Below are 18,770 nucleotides of genomic sequence, written 5' to 3'. Positions count from 1 at the left end.
TTCCTATAGGAGATGTACATTTATTTTGTATGGTCCACTGTTTATTCTTACTTTTATGAGCTGCAGCTGCAATTCAAGTTTCCTTTTGGTGTTGAAGAATTCATTCAGAAACATGTTAGTTGTATATTGATACTTTGATTTATTCCATGGAGTTAGCATATTTTAGAAAAGAGGTATAAGGTTTTGGCACTTACACCGGCAAAAAAATAAAAAAGGTTTTAATCTTTTTTTTTTTTTTTTTTTTTTTTTTTTATTAGTGGTACATGAGTTTACTGTGCTTCGTTTTAGTGGAGTGGTGCTGCAGTAGCGTTGTCGCCTCACAGTTAGACGTTGCCCTTCGATTCTCAGTTAGACCGTCTTCTGTGTGGCGACATGCGTGAATGGGCGTTCCTTCGTTGAAGGTTGTACATTAGGCCCGGCAAGCCAGCACGTAAAAATTTACTGCCAATCATTAGCGGACCGGAGTTCCACTGTGGCGACCCCTAACCGGGAAAAGCCGAAAGACACAAACAAACTGTGTTACCTGTATCCCTCTTTCTAGTACCACACCTTGTAGCTTCTTTCAGGATGGACATTACCTCTAATGTTAAAAAAATATATATGTTAGTAGTCAAACGCATCCAGCACTCAAATGTTCTTTTAACAAATTGCATTTATTCCATAAAAGGCAACCCACACCAGGACCACAAATGTCTGCAGACTGGTTTCATCTAACACCTTAGCCCTTTTAGAGCAAGAAAGACAAAAATCCAAAGAAAGGAACAAGCTTAAGTAATGAAAGACCTTTAAAAATATAACATTTTCTGTCATGATATTTTATCCTTTACTAATATTTGCCATAATAAATGAACAGAATCTTTTGAAGTAATAAGAAAATGTCTAAATCAAGTAAAAGGTGTAAAATACTGAAACTCTAAGGTGCTTTCCAAGTCCAGCTATTAACCTCTGCTGACATCTAATGGCCAAAGGCAAAATAACAACTATGCTCATAAATGCTCATATAAACCTGGTGGAAATAAGACTGTTAAACTACCTGATTATCCAGTATGCATCCTTAAAATATTGTGTCAGCCCATTCTCGTTGAACCAAAATATTATATTTTGTCTAGCTCAACCAACAAGAAACATACTGTAGGATGTTTTTTAACATGTTTAAAAAATGCATGTTTTATCTGTCAAGGAATATCACGAAAATGTGTGATTCTAAACTTGGAACATTCCAAAAAATGTAATAGCATAAAATAAACCAGAAAAGCACTGTATCTTGTATATTACCAAATCAGTGGAACTGGCTGTTACATGTCTGATAATCATATACTTTAAAAATATTTACTGCTGAAAAACTTTGTTTTAATGCATATTTTTGCAGTTGGTACAATTGCCATGTATAGTTGCCTATTGGTTTATGGACAGAAATGGTTATTTGCAGTGAAAATGTATCTACTGATTCCTCTCTTGGTTGAAATGTCATTCTAGAATTTTGTGCGTTTTCTAAATCTACTTCTCTCAGGCAAAAAGTGGTTACAATGTGCCAGTGCTTAAGTGCGATCTATTTTTATTAAAAATGTATTCTTACCATAGGTAATAATAAACCCAAGAATATTCTTAGGTCTAACATGCAATGCAGGGACTTCTGATCAGAGGGAATGCAAAGTGCCCAAATAAATACATTTATAAGTAGACCCTGCTCCCAAACTTCTACTGTCTGCATAAAGGATATGAATAAGAATTGCATGTACTTTATAAATGTAGTACTGACTGTTACAGTTTGGAAAATTAAAAAGTTTCAGTGCTGAAATAAAAGCTGCAAGGATCATATAAGAATGTAGCTCCTGAGCCCATAGTTCTGGGTTATGAGGTCTTGAAAATGTGCCCACAAAGCAAAGTCCAAAAAATATGTGGTCAGCTGCTGGACTGAAAGTGAAGTAAAAAAAATGGGTTGTTTGCAATCTTTGTGTGCAGCCATATAGATTCCAGGATCAAAGCTAAAAATGAGTGGCAACATAACAGGCCAGGGGTTGTCAACTTTAATTCCACAAGTACAGAAGGAACTACCAAGTCATCATTTTATGAAGTCTTGCAATGGATATCATCACAATGAAAGAAAGGCATGAGCACATATGCTTTAAGATATGTTCCGGTTGTTAAAGACGTCTGTTCGGGTATCAAAGAAAAGATTCCATCATCAGTCCTACCTTGAGAATGTAATGTCATGCAAGAAATATCTGGAATTGTGCCCAAGAGTTTTCTAATGTGAGAGAGATAAAGGTCCGATCTCCTTCTTTTGAGAGTCATTCTCAAAGTTTAAAAGCGAAGTTGGAAAGAACAGTTGACAGGTTGTAAGGAGTTAACTTGAATCAAAGAATCAATTGTTTAAAGGTAAATGTAAATGGCCAGCAGCCTTACAGGAGTAAACACTGGAGTCAGGCATCTGATAGGCACTCTAGATGCAGCAGAGAGGCTGAATGCAAGCAGGTGAACAGGAAATATAGATTTGCAAAAGAAAATCAGACCCATCACTGAGTATAATGCCTCCTTTTGGCATGTACCTGAGCAGGCACATGTAACAGTTGGAGTGCCCACACAGGTTCATCACCAAAAGAATCCAGGGTATTAACACATTGCCCTATACATTCTGCCTTAAAGCCTTGTCTCTATACTCAGTCTTCTACAGGTTACTGAGATGTGATTTATACCTGGCATATAAGGCATCCTCAGATCCAGCCCTGATGGACCTTCTGCATATCCACAAAATGAATAGCATGAGAAACACTAGATCCAAGGATTTAACCTTTGCTTGTAACATGAATAGAACATTATATCTCTCAAAGGATTCCCCACACTCTAAAATAGGCTCTCTGTCCATGTGAAGCAGAGTCCATGACTAACCCAATTCTGTAACCTTGACCATTGGATGGGAAATCGAAAATTCACTATAGCCTGGCCGCCATGTCTTTAATAGAAAGAGGCTGACAGTAAATATTGGCTAACTAACATAACCTCCACTAAACCTTTAGCAACCTCCTAACTAATATACCCTTCAAAACACATGGACATGTTATATGGGAACACAACTGGATTGGATGAGGTTGGGTTGCATGGTTACCTGTGAGGTTTATAACAGCAAATATGAAGCCAAGTGTATTTTATATTCTTAATAATTAACAGGGCATTTGTCATCAGTAATAGAAGCAATGTTACATTTGGAATTTTTTTTTTTTGTTTTTAAGACCTGATTGATTTTTTCCACACATTCCCATGGCAATGCTTAGCCCTCTAGCTCCTCTCCCAGTTGTCATGCTTACACAACCCTTGCATTTCCCAAATGTTTCTATATGGCTGCCCCTGATGTGACGTTTCAGACAGCTGAGCTAACTAACTTCTCAGGGAGTTAACCTTACTGTACATGCAATAGTAACACCTGCAGAGTGAGGGATATATGGATGTCCAGGACACAGCACCAGAAGCCATTATGTATGCAGCAGTGTGGTCAGCAATCCCTAGCCCTATCACTCTTCTCAGCATGTTAGCATATGTTTTTCAGCTGACCAGACACTGAGGAGTGGCTTAAGGACAAGCTCACCACAGCACCTTATAGTGGCTTCCTCTTAGCCCTCCCACATGCCCACCCTTACAGACTGTCACACTATGAACTACAGTCTCTATCAGAGCTGAATGAGATCTCTGCCCAGCATGCTCTTTCCTACACAGGGCAGGCTCACCTACAGTCCCTGCCTGCACAATCAAGTTCCCAAGCTGCTACTTGAACTAGAGTCACTGAAGTCATAGTCAGGGCTTTCTCTCCCTATGCGACCAGTGCAGACAAAAATACATTCAAATTTATAAGCTCTAGAATGACTATTCATATATTTTCCCTTTTTGGTGTCAGCGAGAATTGGAAAAAAAAAAAAAAACTTTCTTCAGTTCTGCAGGATGGATTTGATCTGCTACCTAACAACTGCTTGATTTGTAATCATTCCAGAAGAATCGGATCTTTAGAGTATTCAGAACAGGCTCTGGAACTGGACATGACAGAAATTCTATTGAAAACCCTACAAATACTACCTCTTACCCAGTTCTGTGGTGATTTTCAGCCGTACTAGTCTGAAAAAAGGCCATATCTTTACCCTAGATGATGTGAAGAACCACACTGAAGCTAATGATGGGAAAGTGCACATTGCTACAAATTGCTTACAAAGACCTGTCTATTTTGGAATAATCCTGGTACTAATAATTTTGCTGCCTGGACTTCCAGTCCTGTTGTATACGCAAGTACTGCTCTCTCTGTTTTATACTGCTGTTCTCTCTCTTTTGCCTATTTCCTAAGGAATGACCATGACCTACAGAGACGTTCCTGGAGTATTTTGGAAAACATACCGCACAGTACCTCCCTTCTCACCTAAAGCCTTCAGTATTTTCTCTAGAAGGTAAAAAGCAAACCAGGTTCCGAGGGGCATTAAGCACCTTGTCTAAGTCTTTTGGGAAAAGTTAGGGTTAAAGCAGGCATATTTCCAAAGAGCTGAACTTTTAGAAACAGCCCTCAAGTTGGTATCTACTGAACTGTATCCACACCTGATAATGTGGAACACAACTTTAGAAGCAGTTTGATACAATTTGTGGAGTTTGTATTTAACATCCTCATTTTTAATGCCTGCTGTCATAACAATCCATCCATACATAAAAGCTGCATTCCAGTTTTACAGCAACCCCATAAACAGCTGTGCAATCTATAAAGTTCATAGGTTCATAGGTAGGTACTAGGCTATCGACCCTAGGGCCTATGTAAGCCTAGCCAACAAGGTTCCCTGGCTTTTACCACCCATGCGTGCTATTTACCTGTGCCCCTGTCTAGCAGGGCCACCGATGTGATGCTCGGGGTGAATTTCCTATTGCCCATCCACTCATCAAGATTTTTCTTGAAGACTGCTAGTGACAAACTCTGCTTGACATAGATAGGTAGTTTGTTCCAGAGTATGAGAAGTCTCTAGGACAGGAATCTATCCCTCCAGCATGTTCTGTTAATTGTGGTGATGAGGTTTAGGTCTCTAGAGGGTGTGGCTCTGAGGGATTGGGATTTCTTTAGGTGTAGCATGTCCAGCAGCTCAGGGTTTGACATAGCTTTGTATGTTAGGCAGAGATCACCTCGGAGTAGGAGATATGCTACGGTGTAAAGCCCGAGTTTTTTGAGGCGGTCAGCATAGGGTAACTGTTTGAGTCCCATAATCCTCTTTGTGAGGTATTTTTGTGGCCTTTCTAGCTGCTGCTGATGCCTTTTAAGGTGCATTCCAAATGGGGCATTGTACTCTATAATGGGTCTGATGAGAGCCAAGTAGAGGGGGACAATGATTTATTTTTTCCTGGATGAAAACCCTTTCATGATGAGGTGTACTACATAGAAGGATTTCCTGACTACTGTGGCAATGTGATTATCAAAGGAGAGGCTACTGTCCACTAGAGTTCCAAGGTCTCTTATCACACCTTCAGTGTTAAGTGGGCTGCCGCCTATGTCATAGTCCATGGGTACAGGGTTTTTACCAAAGGGAATGACAATGCATTTTTTGGCTTTGAGCTTGAGGGCATGGCTCTGACACCAGGCATCAGTCTCAGTGAGGCCTTTTTGCAGGATGTCTACATCATTTGGGGACTCGACTATGGCAACTAATTTGCAGACATCTGTCAGCCAGAGGCACTCTGTGTTGGCCTGTACTTCAGAGAAGTAAATCCCAAACAGGAGGGGACCCAAGACTGAACCCTGTGATACTCCACTTGTCAAGGTTTGGAGTCAGATTTGAAGTCCACAGTTTTTACAGTATGGGTTCTGTCTGTGAGCCAGTTGGTGACCTATCTTGTGACGTATAGATTTATACCCAGCTTGGTGAGTTTATTTATGATATCAGAATGGGGGATGATGTCAAAAGCCTTGCCGAGGTCAAGATATGCTGTGTGGACTGCCTTACCCTCGTCCACAGCTTGGGTGACTGTTTTAAAGAAGTTGACCAGGTTCAGGAGACATGATCTGCCATTCACAAATCTGAACTGGGTGGGGTTCAGAGTTTGGAGGTTACCAATATCTTTATTTATGCATTCCATGATAATACGCTCCATGGCCTTGCAGACACAATTTATGGAGTTTGTATTTAACATTGCAAGAAGGGAATAGAAGCAGATTGGCAATGCCTTTATTCCATGACACACACACCATATGCATACCTAGCGGCAACGTAGATTTGTCAATCTTACTAACACATGTCTTTGAGAGGCAAGAGTAAAACCGAATACTTGGAGAAAACCCATGTGAACCCATGGAGGGCATTTAGATTTCACACAAAAGGCATCCCAGACAAGAATTTAACCAGAGAACCTTTTGCTGTGAGGTGACGATCTACACACAGTGCCACTATGTTACCCTTCTGTAATAATACTTACAGATAAAACCTCTGACAAATACAATGTATCCAAAGTTCGTCTGTCTTTGCTAACAGTTACAGTATTCAGCAATGGAGTTTGTGTAAACCCCATTAAACAGGTTAATCACCCCTGGATTAGCTACTTCGAGTTCATACAAACACTGGAATTACTCTTAAATACTTTACAAAACTTGTGAGGCTTTCTAAGGGCTGGAGGCTGAGTCTGTTGAGAGGGACAATCTTTTAATCATATCATTGTATGAGGGAATTACAGAAGATAAAACAAAAGACTTGAGGGCATCTAATTCTTACAAGTGATGTGCCTTTGTACAGGTAAGTCAAACCATCTGTTACAATATGCCTCCAAATGAAACATCTTTTTAGGAGATCCTGATAAAACTGAGTTAATTCCAAATTAGTGTCAATTCCCAAGGGAATTTCAATTAATTTCTGTATGCTAAATACAAGACTCATTATCATCAGGAGAATGATGAAAAGAAGAATTTGTCCTTTTTCTTAATGGCTTTCAAAGTGGGGAACATAACCTGGGCAGCAAATGTGTATGTGTTTTTGCTTATACTAGAGAAAATACTGTTCAACAAACTCAGCACAGTGGGAATTTAAATACGCAGGGGCTAATGTTTTAGGAGAACATATCTGATCTCCAGAAAATTAGATCAGTTAAGAAGTTCAATGAGACATGTAACATATGTGATGCTCTGTTCATCTACTCAAATATCAGCACATCAGATTTGAAGGCCCGTGATGCTGGTACCTTAACATCTAAACCCTGGAAGTCAGCCCGTCACACCCACCCCCAGCACCAGAGCCTCAGGCATCCTGAGCAATGTATCAGGAAAGTACAGATGTGTAACAGTAAAATTCTGATGACAGGTCACTGTAAAAGTAAACCATATACATCTGAAAGTATCCACCTTCTGATTGCCATATCCCTCCTGGATGCCTGAGAACCACTGCTGGTCTTGTACCTACGAAGGTAGTTATACACATGGAATGGTGCTGTCATACATGACCTACATTATTATGTACTGCACTGCAGTCAGTTCCTCAAGTCTAGAAAGAAAGAAACACACACACACACACACACACACACACACACACACACACACACACACGCACACACACACACACACACACACACATGCTTGTAGTAGACAAATACCCAATGCTGAGCCAAATAAAATGGGAATAAACAAAACCTAAAAAATAGTGAAAATGGTAGCTAGTCCCCAGATGAGAGACATGTTTTTCTTTTCAAACACTATCATTTTATACTACATCAGATTAAATTTTCCTGTTTAGCTACAACAGCTGTATACTCTCACCATCACTTAGAAGTTTTAGGATGCTCCAAAATCTGGTTGCTTTAGAGTTCCATCTGATAGTTACAGTCACATTCTCAGAAGTGTTATCAATAATAGCAACCAACATACTGAAAATGGAAATGTGGAATTATAATGACTGCCTGTCCAAGATGTGGAAGTATAATGACTGCCTATACCATCATGTGGAAGTATAATGACTGCCTGCACCAGGCTGTGGAAGCATAATGAGTGCTGCACTAAGATGTGAAATTATAATGACTGCCTACACCATGATGCGGAATTGTAACGAACATCTGCACAAGGATGTCGAAAATATAATGAGTGCTGCACCAGGATGTGGAACTATAATGATGGTCTGTCCTGGATGTGGAAGTATAATGACTGCCTACACTAGAATGTGGAAGTAAAATTTATTTATTTATTTTACATTTGTTGACTGGGCTAGTCCGACTGGATACATGTCCATTTTCAGCAAAGGCCCAGGGAGAAAAGTTCCAGATTACAGGTATAAACATAGCACATTGAGACAGGCACACAGCAACAAAAACACCTTCAGAGACAAAACATATTTACAGAGTATTTACAGAGAATAATGACTGCCTACAAAAGGATAATGAAGTATAATGACTGCCTGCACCAAAATGTGTAATTATAATGACTGCCTGCACCATGATGTGGAAGTATAATGATTGCCTGCACCAGGATGTGGAAATATGAGTGCTGCACCAGGATGTGAAACTATTACTGCCATGATCAGGATGTGGAAGTATAATGACTGCCTGCACCAAGATGTGGAAGTATAATGACTGCCTACACCAGGATGTGGAATTATAATGTCTGCCTGCACCAGGATGTGAAATTATAATGACTGCCTGCACCTGGATATGGAATTGCAATGACCGCCTGCACCAGGATGTGGAAATACAATGAGTGTTGCATCAGGATGTGGAATTACAATGATTGCCTGCACCAGGATGTGGAAGTATAATGACTGCCTGTACTAGGATGTGGAAGTATAATGACTACCTGCACCAGAGGACAAGGAATGTCACAGGACTGACAAGATGATAAGGAGGGACCTGGTAGAGAGACCAGATCTATGACAGGGCAGGCTCCATCTTAGTGTAAAATGACAGTGGAGCACAAAGGTGAGTTGAAAAGACACCTAATAATAAGGAAGGGGAAGGACATGTTACAGATGGAGGAGAAGGGAAGATGTTTAGCAGAAAGAAGGAAAAGGGACACACAAGTCAGCACATGAACAAACAAGAGTGACTTGGATTATATCTGGGTATTATTACTATGCAAAGCAGGAGTACAGATACGAAAAGAGGCATGACCCAGCACTGATGTAAGAAGGGAAAGTGAACAGTGCTGGTATAATGGAAACATGGGTTGGTCACCAGATGGGGAGGGACATTGAGATGCTTTGATATATGTTTTTAGAAATGACTGACATAATAGTGAGGCACACAAAACAGGATATCAATTGTGATCTCAGAGGAGACATACTACCCAATGAAGTGGGTATAGGAGTGAGTAGGATCAGAATATAAGCTGAGTGCCCTGAAGGTTAAGATGGAGGAAGGGGAGAATGCTGGTGGACTGATGCACTGTATGAAGATACATAAAAAGAGGAGAATGCCAGACTGTGGCACTGGCCATTAATAAGCTGCATCCTGCAGTTCATGGTTTGATTCCCTCAGTCTCCATTATCTCCTGTATGACTCTGAGCAAGTCACTTAGACAGGAGTTCTAATCTGAAAAAGGTCCACATGGCTCAGTGCTCTGCCCCATTTAACAAATGCAAACAAATAAAATCAATTAACAAAAAAAATGTTACGTGCAATACTGCTGATCAGTAGATAGAGAAGAGAATACTTACTGCACTTAACGTTAGGTCTTAGTTCTTCTATCATATGGACGTGTTCCAGTTCAGTAAGACATTTACAGATGTCCATTTTTTGTGACCCTAGTATATTTCCATTAAAGTCTCATAATATTGTTAGATTTTTATGAAGGGTGAATTACTTGTTAAATGACAGCTTGAAATATATCTAATAACATTGATAATGGAAACAGTGTAGTACAAGGTGTAATGTTTAGGACTTTTGAAGTGCAACAGAGATGACCAAGTCATAGCAATGAATGAAGTTATCGTGTACATGTCAGGTAATCTTCAAGTTTGTCTTAAGGAGGGTAAGAGTATCTCTGTCTGCTCTAGTACTATTTCATATAGACAGGAGTAAATTGACCAGTGGGGCTCTCTTACTGCAACCATGTATGGGGATTTTTTAACCAGGATTTATAACTAGTTTGTTAAACTACAATTATTTAACAGACAGCAGTTTTGCAGTTGGGATTGCGGTGGATATTACTCCAGCTATTACTATTAAATGTTGGAAACCCTCAACTATAGACAATGGCTCTAAATGGTATATTAAAATATCTTTATAGACCTTTGGTAAACCAAAAATAGTTGGAATCCTGGCATGTGCTACATACAAAAAAACTGTATGCATTTCATATTTTTATGATACTTGGAAAGTCAAAAATAATACATTGTTTAAACATTCTTCCAGTTGTCACCTTTTTAAGGATTTTAAATTTGGGATTCTGGAAAGAGTGCCACAGGATCCTAGAAGGGGCTCCTGGGAAACTAGATTAGAGTATAAAGAATTAATCTGGCAACGTAGGTTGGAAGCTACTGTTAAGGCAAGTCTTAATGAACATATTTCAGTTCAGTCTGTTTTGAAACTCAGGACTGCTAAATTATAACAAATTATAACACTTTATTATATAAGACACTGGATTTTATATGGCTCTTGCTAGGAATGAATTTTATAATGTATATGATTTTTTTTTTTGTTAGGTGTTTCAATTTTAAAAGATTTTATTGTTTAAATTATTAATCAGTTTGTGTGATTGGGGTATATGTTTGTAACTTGCTGTGTTCTGATAAAGTCCCTTTACATTGGAGAGGGGCAAAAGTGCTTAACAGTTTCTTTTGTGAATTTGTGCATTGTTGGTGGAATCGTGCAATACATATCAAAGTTTTTCACTACTGGAGTTGGTTCATTTAATTCCACATCTTGGGTGATGCACATTCCTTGTTAGTGTTTTGCTTATCCCAGCATGTCTTTTCCACCTTTGTTCCTGGTTTACTAGTTATTTGGTGGGCATTTTCCATGAGATTGGCTGTGACGAATGTTGCTTTAGAGAGTCAGTCATTTCTCATTATTTCCGGCAGGGAATTGTACTCCAATTTACTACAGGAAGTGGCATCAATATGAACTGAACACACCCATTTGTTGCAGATCATGTTGCAGTCCACCCTCATGATCTGAGCAGTTTAACGTAATCTATTCCCATTTATGAGTCTATTCCCATGGCTCCTCCACTTGAAACAGGTACAGAAAACAACATTGATGTTGCCATTGGATCTATGGCTTTACAATAATCTCAGACTAAAGTTATTGTTTCATTTTTTAACATAGGTCACCACAATGTTAACATCTGGCCAGTGTAGATCATTTGATTTTGACTTTCATACTTGGCTTTCGAAAACTTACACTTTCTCTGACTTTTCATGCATTCATTCACCTGGTGGTATTAGCATCAGTTTTCCTGTCGTTGGCTGTGACTGTATCTCTTTTGAAACCAAACTATTCAAACGGAGGAATTTACAACTGGATAATTCATATTGTGTGCAATGTATCAATTTGAAAGTTGTACCCCAAGGTCTTAGAGCCTGTTATACTTAATGGGTTCAATTTGGACTCTGATTTTTATAAGGAACTCATTCTCATGCATGACTGACATGGTTTTGAATTAATGAATCTTCTTATTAGAAAGAATGAAGAGGCTATTAAAGCATTAATGGCTGAGGTTAATGACTTATATGACAGAATTTCAAAGGATTTTATTGTTTGATAGTTACCAGCACAAAGAACAAGGTGTTTTTTCAAGAGTAGATTAAGCAATGTGAAAAGGTGAAAATAAGAAAATGAAATTACTAGGGATGTCAAGCAATATGCAGCCCACATGGCCAATGGGAGGTAATGTTATAAACCTTAACAAAGGACCACAGATGATTATCGATAATGATCGTTCTGATGTTATCATTCCCACTGGTTTTTCCACAGAGTGTAATTTTAATTATAGTAATTAGGTCACTTTCCCTCAATTACGGATGTCAGAAAAGATAGCCATGAAATCCAAAGAGTCATCACACCATTCTTTTCAGGGTGATTTTTCTAAACAAAAGGGTTTATAGGAAGAAACAGAGAACAAAGGGAAAAAACAAGTGAACAGACAAAAAAAGGATACTGAACAATGAGACTGACTGATCACAACTAGTAATAATATTCAGTTTGTGTTTGAAGTTTACAATTCTTTCTTTTAATTACAGCCATGTGGTGATAAAACAGAACAATTTGGGGGTTTTACTTTTATTCCCTATAAGAAATTTGATTTGGCAAATTACATATAGGAACTCCATTTACTCCCCAGGAAGTTAAACCTTGCAGTTTATTTTTCTAATCATGAAGAAGTGACTATTCAGATTCATGTTTTAAAAAGTAGAGTGCATTTAATGCAGGTGTGCATACTCTTACTTAGACTTTTGAAAGATCTTTTAAGGTTAATTTACTTAATCTTGCAAATGCTACGGACAAATAATTGTTTCACAATCTTACAGAAAAAGGAGGGAAGCTGTTACATGAATTGACCACAGATAAATCAATTAGACCCATGAAACTGGACAAAGGTGGCAGGAGTATGTTATTTAGCTATCAGAGTATTCTAGCATTATGCTGAGGTTGCTGCAAGATGGTGACACTTACATGCAAGTTTCATTGAATCAAGTGTATATTGCCTGTAGGTGGATAGACATGTTTTTAGAAGAGTGCATTATGCAAGGCACTATTTTACCTGGTTTATACAATTTTTTATATATAGCACACACCATGGTTTTAACTATTTTCAGTTTACTGAAGGTCTATAAAGATATTTTTTATCCACTGTTTAAAACCATTGCGGTATCACAGAACTAAAAAACATACCCACTGGCATTTTTTATTGATAAATTAAAACTTGTACTCCAAACACTATCACATCTGCTTATAGATTCATGGGATTTTCTATGTAGATTGATACATGAATTTCGGAGGCTTGATATAATTTTTTGACAACAGATGCCATGGACCTGTTTTCTTGTATTCCCCAAAAAGAATAAAGAAGTTATGTACTTACCATAACTTTCCATGTGAGTTGTTCATCTCTCCTTCATTCTTACAGATCGGTTCGGGGCCGATCCTCTGCTCTGAGTCAGCCTACTACAAAGCTCGAGGTCTTCAATTAGCTCGAGGCTAAGTCCCTATCCCATGATGCACCTAGAGTTACCTCAGATCTTCTTTGCTGCATATAATAATACCATATGTCATTCTATCACTCCATAAGAGAAAGCTATAGAAGGGATGAGCAACCAGCAAAAATCCAGCATCTTGGTCTTCAAAATGCCCAGGAGGGGGTAGGAGGGTGGGAAGTAAGAATGAAGGCGAGATGAACAACTCACATGGAACGCTATAGTAAGTATAAAACTTCTTTATGTGAAGTTGTTCTATCTCGCCATTCATTCTTACAGATGGGTAGAAACCCAAGCACCATCTATCTTGGGTGGCTTACGGGAGTATGATTTTCAGGACAGTGTATCCAAAGGAGGCCCTGTCCCTGGAGGCCCTGTCATCTTTGTAATGAGTGATAAAGGTATGAGGTCTTGACCAAGTGGCTGCTGCACAAATGTTATCAATAGGAAGTCTGGCAGAAAAGGCAGAGGATGTAGACACTGCTCTGGTGGAGTGAGCCTTAATTTTATGTTGTAAGGGCATATTAGCAGCTGAATAAGCAAATGTGATACAATCAGATAACCACTTGGACAGAGTTGTTTTGGCCACTGGCAGTCTGAAAAGGAGATGAAAAGCTGTTCAGATTTCCTAACATCATTTGTTCTATCCAAGTAAAATCTGAGCTGTCTATGAACATCAAGTATGTGCAGCATATATTCTAAATTGTTGGAGTGACTGGGGAAGAAAACTGGCAAATCAATAATTTGATTAAGATTAGTTTCAGTGCAAACTTTAGGCAGAAAAGAGGGGTTAGTTCGAAGTGAAACTCAGTCAGCATGGAAAATCAAATAAGGAGGCTTAATGAACAAGGCTTGAAGCTCTGACACTCCAGGGCAGAAGTGATAGCTACTAAAAGATAGTCTTCCATGGCAGAAATTTGAGGTCACATGAGGAGGCTTGTTCGAATGGGGGAAGAATAATGTGAGGAAGCATTAAATTTAGATTCCATGGGGTATAGGGAGATTTTACAGGTGGTCTGAGATGAAACGTCCATTAAGGAAAGGCTTTGGATAGTTTGTGTGACAATGTTCAATCCTTCAAATCCAAGATGAAAATTAGAAATGGCAGCAAGTTGAACATGAACTGTTGCTGCTGCAGCTCCTTTGTTAAAAATTATAGTCAAGAACTCTAAAATGGAGGCCATAGTCGCTTGATAGGGATCAATATTGTTTTGAGAGGCCCATATAGAAAATGTTTTCCATTTGCTAAGGTATAGCTTCCTCATAGAGGATTTATGAAAGGATAAGGGAATTTGCTTCATCTCATTAGAAAGGTTATGGAACCTGGCTATGATGAGAATTGGAGCAGCCAAGCTGTCAGCTTCAGGGATTGAAGAGAGGGATGAAGTTCCCCTGACAAGTGTGTCAGAAGATCTGGAACTGGGTTCAGAATCCAAGGGTCCTCCAAAAGATGAAGTCGAAGGAAGGGGAACCAAATCTGACTAGGCCAATGAGGGGCTATTAGAATGATGGTCCTTCCCAGGGCTTTTGCTTTCTATAGTACCTTGGGTATCAACAGAATTGGTGTCAATGCATAGAGGAGACCCGGAGGCCAATCGTGAATGAGTGCATCCCTTGGGGCTTCTCCGGAAGAGGGAATCAGGGCAAAGTAGCTTCTGCATTTCATATTCATGTGACTGGCAAAAAGGTTGCAGCAAGGCTGGCCCCACCTGTGAAATATCCTGTCCGCTATTTCTTTCTTGAGGGACCACTCATGGGGCAACAAAATTGCTCTGCTCAGCTTGTCTGATATCACATTGGATTTCCCTGGGATGTGCATTGCTAACATAAAGCACTGGGTGGATATAGCCCACTGCCATACTCTTAAGGCCTCGTGACAAAGGGGGTATGACCTGGTTCCTCCTTGTTTGTTCAAGTACCAGACCACTGAAATGTTGTCTGTCTGAATCACAATTATACCCAGAGGAAGAAAGTCCTGGAAGTACTGCTCTCATCTCTAGCACATTTATATGCAGGTGAGTCTCTTGATCGGTCCATGTGCTTTGGGTTGTTCATCCCTGAAAATGCCCCCCCACCTCATCAGGGAAGCATCCGTGGTCACTGTGGCTGCTGGTGGGGTTAGAAGAAAGGGACAACCTATCGTGACATGAAAAGAGGTCAACCACCACTGAAGATCCTTTTAGCAAGAGTTCATGATCATTATAAGGTGAGACATGGGGAGCTCTTAGTAAGACCATTGAGTGAACAACAGCCATTGCAGAATCTGCATGTGCATGCGACCCAGCAGTATGGCCAGAACTGCAGCTGCCATCATGGCTAACAGTTTTGGTACTGATGCTGGAGCCTTGTTTTTGGATATCAGATTGCGGGCCTGCTGACAGAGTAGTAAGACTCTTTCTACTGGAAGTCTCAGCATGGTGGTGGTGTCCAATTCTGCTCTGATAAAAATGGTATGTTGCGATGGTGACAAGGCAGATTTTTCTGAGTTTATTGTAATGCCCAGCTGGCTGCAGAGTGACAGAGTGGTGTCCCTGGCTTGAATGAATTGATGCCTGGTCGTGGCAGTGAGGACCCAATCGTCTAGGTACAGAAACACCTGGAATCCTAAATGTCTCAGGTGAGCTGTGACCACTGCCATACATTTGGTGAACACTCTGGGGGTTGTAGTGAAACCAAAAGACAGGGCTCAAAACTGGTAATGACTGGCTCCCAGCTGGAAGTGCAGATGAACCCTGGATGGTCTGGCCATTTTTATGTGGTAGTACCCATCCTGGAGATCTGTAGAGCACATCCAATTGTCTTTCCCTAAGAAGGGAAGTATTGACTGAAGCATGACCATCCAAAACTTCTCTTTCTTGACAGATTTGTTTAGCCTGCTGAGGTCCAATATAGGTCTCCAGTCCCCTGTCTTTTTTGGAACTAAAAAGAATCTTGAGTAAGTTCCGGATCCTGTCTGGTCTCCTGGGACTGGTTGGATGACTCTTTTTGTTAGCAACAATCGGACCTCTATTGTTGCCTGTTCCCTGTAACTGAGTGGAATGTCCGGGATTTTTCTTGTCAGTGGAGGGGGTGTGGTAAAAGGAATGAAATATCCTCTGGAAATTATACTTTGTACCCAGTTGTCATTTGTTATTTTGAGCCAGGAGTTTGGATACAAAGATAAGCGACCCCCGACTGCCTACAGAGTAGGACAGTCGAACCTCCTTTCAGGAGCGCTGGTAGGGCTTCCCAAAGAAGTGATCTCTGTCGGTTTTGTGGACTCCCTCTGCCAAGAAGGTGGCATCTTCCATTATTGCCCCCTCCTCTGCCCCTGGAGGGGTATTCACCACGTTTGTCCTGAAAGACTCCTTTGGCTTTTCGGAACCACATCTTTCCTCCCCTTTGACCCTTGGGGTAGGGTCTAGTAGGGGTGGAAAAATGGACTCCGATGGCAGAGTCTTTCCTTTCTGCTCACACCTGGTCAAAGTTTCCTTAAATTTGGGCCCAAAAAGGGATGAGCCATCAAAAGGGGTATTTACAAAGGATGACTTGAAGGGCTCCACGAAGGAACACAAGCTCAGCCAGGAGTGTCTCCTAAGAGCAATTCATGTACCAGCTGCCCTGCTGGTTCCATCAGCTGCATATGAAATGAGGCGCATGGACGAGTTAACTATGGAGTTGAGGGTAGCAAGCTGGGAGGCAACTTTGTCTGAAGCTCCTGCAGCTACTGTACCCTGAAGAGTATCTTCCAGCTCTTTAAGGAGATCTCTTTGCAGTCTCGTAAAATGGATTAGATAGTTGACCGAATGCAGTGCAAAGGTCACTGAACTGTAAGTGTGCTTCCCATATCTATCCATGATCCTAGAATCTCTATTAGGAGGATGGATAGAAGAGGAAGTTTCTGAAATGTCCTTTTTGGTGGCTGCCGCCACCACCAAGGCATCAACTGGCACAACCTTGGTCAGAAAAGATTTGTCTTGGGGAGCAAAGATAAATTTATTAGGCCTCCTAGGGACAGGCTCCATGGTGTCCGGAGACTCCCATGCCCTTCATGAGACCAGCTGCATAAGCTCATCAAAAGGAGGAGACACCCAAGAGGTGGAGGGCTGAGACCCAAAAGCCTTCAGGAGAACTGACTCATCTTCAGTAGGGTTGGTGGACTGCCAGTCACCCCTCTGCCTAAGGATTTCTAGTATCTCAGCAAATGAGGTATCCTCAGAGGGGGACTGTGGGGACCCTTCTGATTCATCCAAGTCGGTATCAGATGTCAGAAACTCCTGTGGGGAGTCTAGATGCTTCCTCTTACAGACTCTCTTCCTGGGAACATCATCAGTGGGAGCTTCTGGTGAGGTCTTAGAAGAGCATTGGCCATACAATGGGGCTTGCTGATGCTCTGGGTCTCTACGCTTGGCAAGGATCTGTGAACCAGAAGCAGAAGCAGACACGGGCGCTTTAGGGGAGGAAGAAGCCAGACCTGAGGTCAAAGATGTCTTAAGAGACAAAACTCTCCTCATGGCTTTGAAGACACCCCTGCTTCAATGTGAAGAGACCAATGGATCTGAGGAAACTGTCGATACCCCCCGGCACTGGGTGGGCACCGGGCACCAAGCCAGAGGTAGGAGCCAAGCTCACCTGAGCCAAAGCCCCAACAGGCAGAGTCAGAACCGACAAGTCCTCTGAGTACCCCAAGTTCCCCAGGGAAAAAGTATATCCTAGTGATTGTAGATTATGCTACACGATACCCTGAGGCAGTGGCTTTGTCCTCCATTGAGGCAGAGAAGGTGGCAAATGCTTTGCTAGAGATTTTCAGCAGGTTAGGTTTCCCAAAAGAAATACTGTCTGACAGAAGTGCCAATTTTATGTCAGACCTGCTGGCTTGTCTGTGGAAGTCCTGTGGGGTGAAGCACATGAAGACCACCCCCTACCATCCCCAGACTAATGGTCTTATTGAGAGGTTAAACTCTACAATCATGTCCATGCTACAGGCATTTGCCAATCAGTTTAAGAGGGAGTGGGACAAATATATGCCCCATCAGTTGTTTGCTTACAGAGATGTTCCCCAGGAACCCACAGGTTTTCACCCTTTGAGTTGCTGTATGGGCATAGGGTGAGGGAACCTCTAGATTTAATTCAAGATAAGTGGGAAGGTGAGTATGAGTCTCACAAGGAGTCTGTTGTGGCATATGTCCTGAACCTCAGGACAAGGCTCAGGGAACTCATGGGCCTGGCCCAGGAAAACCTGGCAGAAGCCCAACAACAGAAAAAGGTGTGGTATGTAAGTTTTAGCACTGTGATTTCTTGTAGGAATAGTTAAAGCTAGTAAAGATTAATTAGGTATTTTTCTTTGAAATCAGACCTGTACTACTGTATTATTTTAAGTTTCGGTGTGATCTCTAAACTCTTAGATATCTCTGTGGTGTAGTAGTTTTGTCTTCTGTTTTAATTATTTATTATTAAATATTTTTAAACCTTCTACCTGTGGCCGGTTTATGTAAAGATAAAGTATGCTTTAGAGTAAATTATATATTTACAGAGTTTATTATAATAAGTCCTTCCAATAGGCCTTGAGACTGATTAGACCTACTACCATTGGATTATAATATCGCACAGTAATAATTGGACACTCTTTTAAGGGCCTTTTAGTAGCTGATAATTAACTGGATTTGGGAAATT

Source organism: Protopterus annectens, chromosome 7.part0 (assembly GCF_019279795.1).
Source record: "Protopterus annectens isolate FY-2018-M chromosome 7.part0, PAN1.0, whole genome shotgun sequence".
Classification (NCBI taxonomy): domain Eukaryota; kingdom Metazoa; phylum Chordata; order Ceratodontiformes; family Protopteridae; genus Protopterus; species Protopterus annectens.
The sequence above is the reverse complement of the archived record's forward strand: the minus strand, read 5'-3'. Positions refer to the sequence as shown.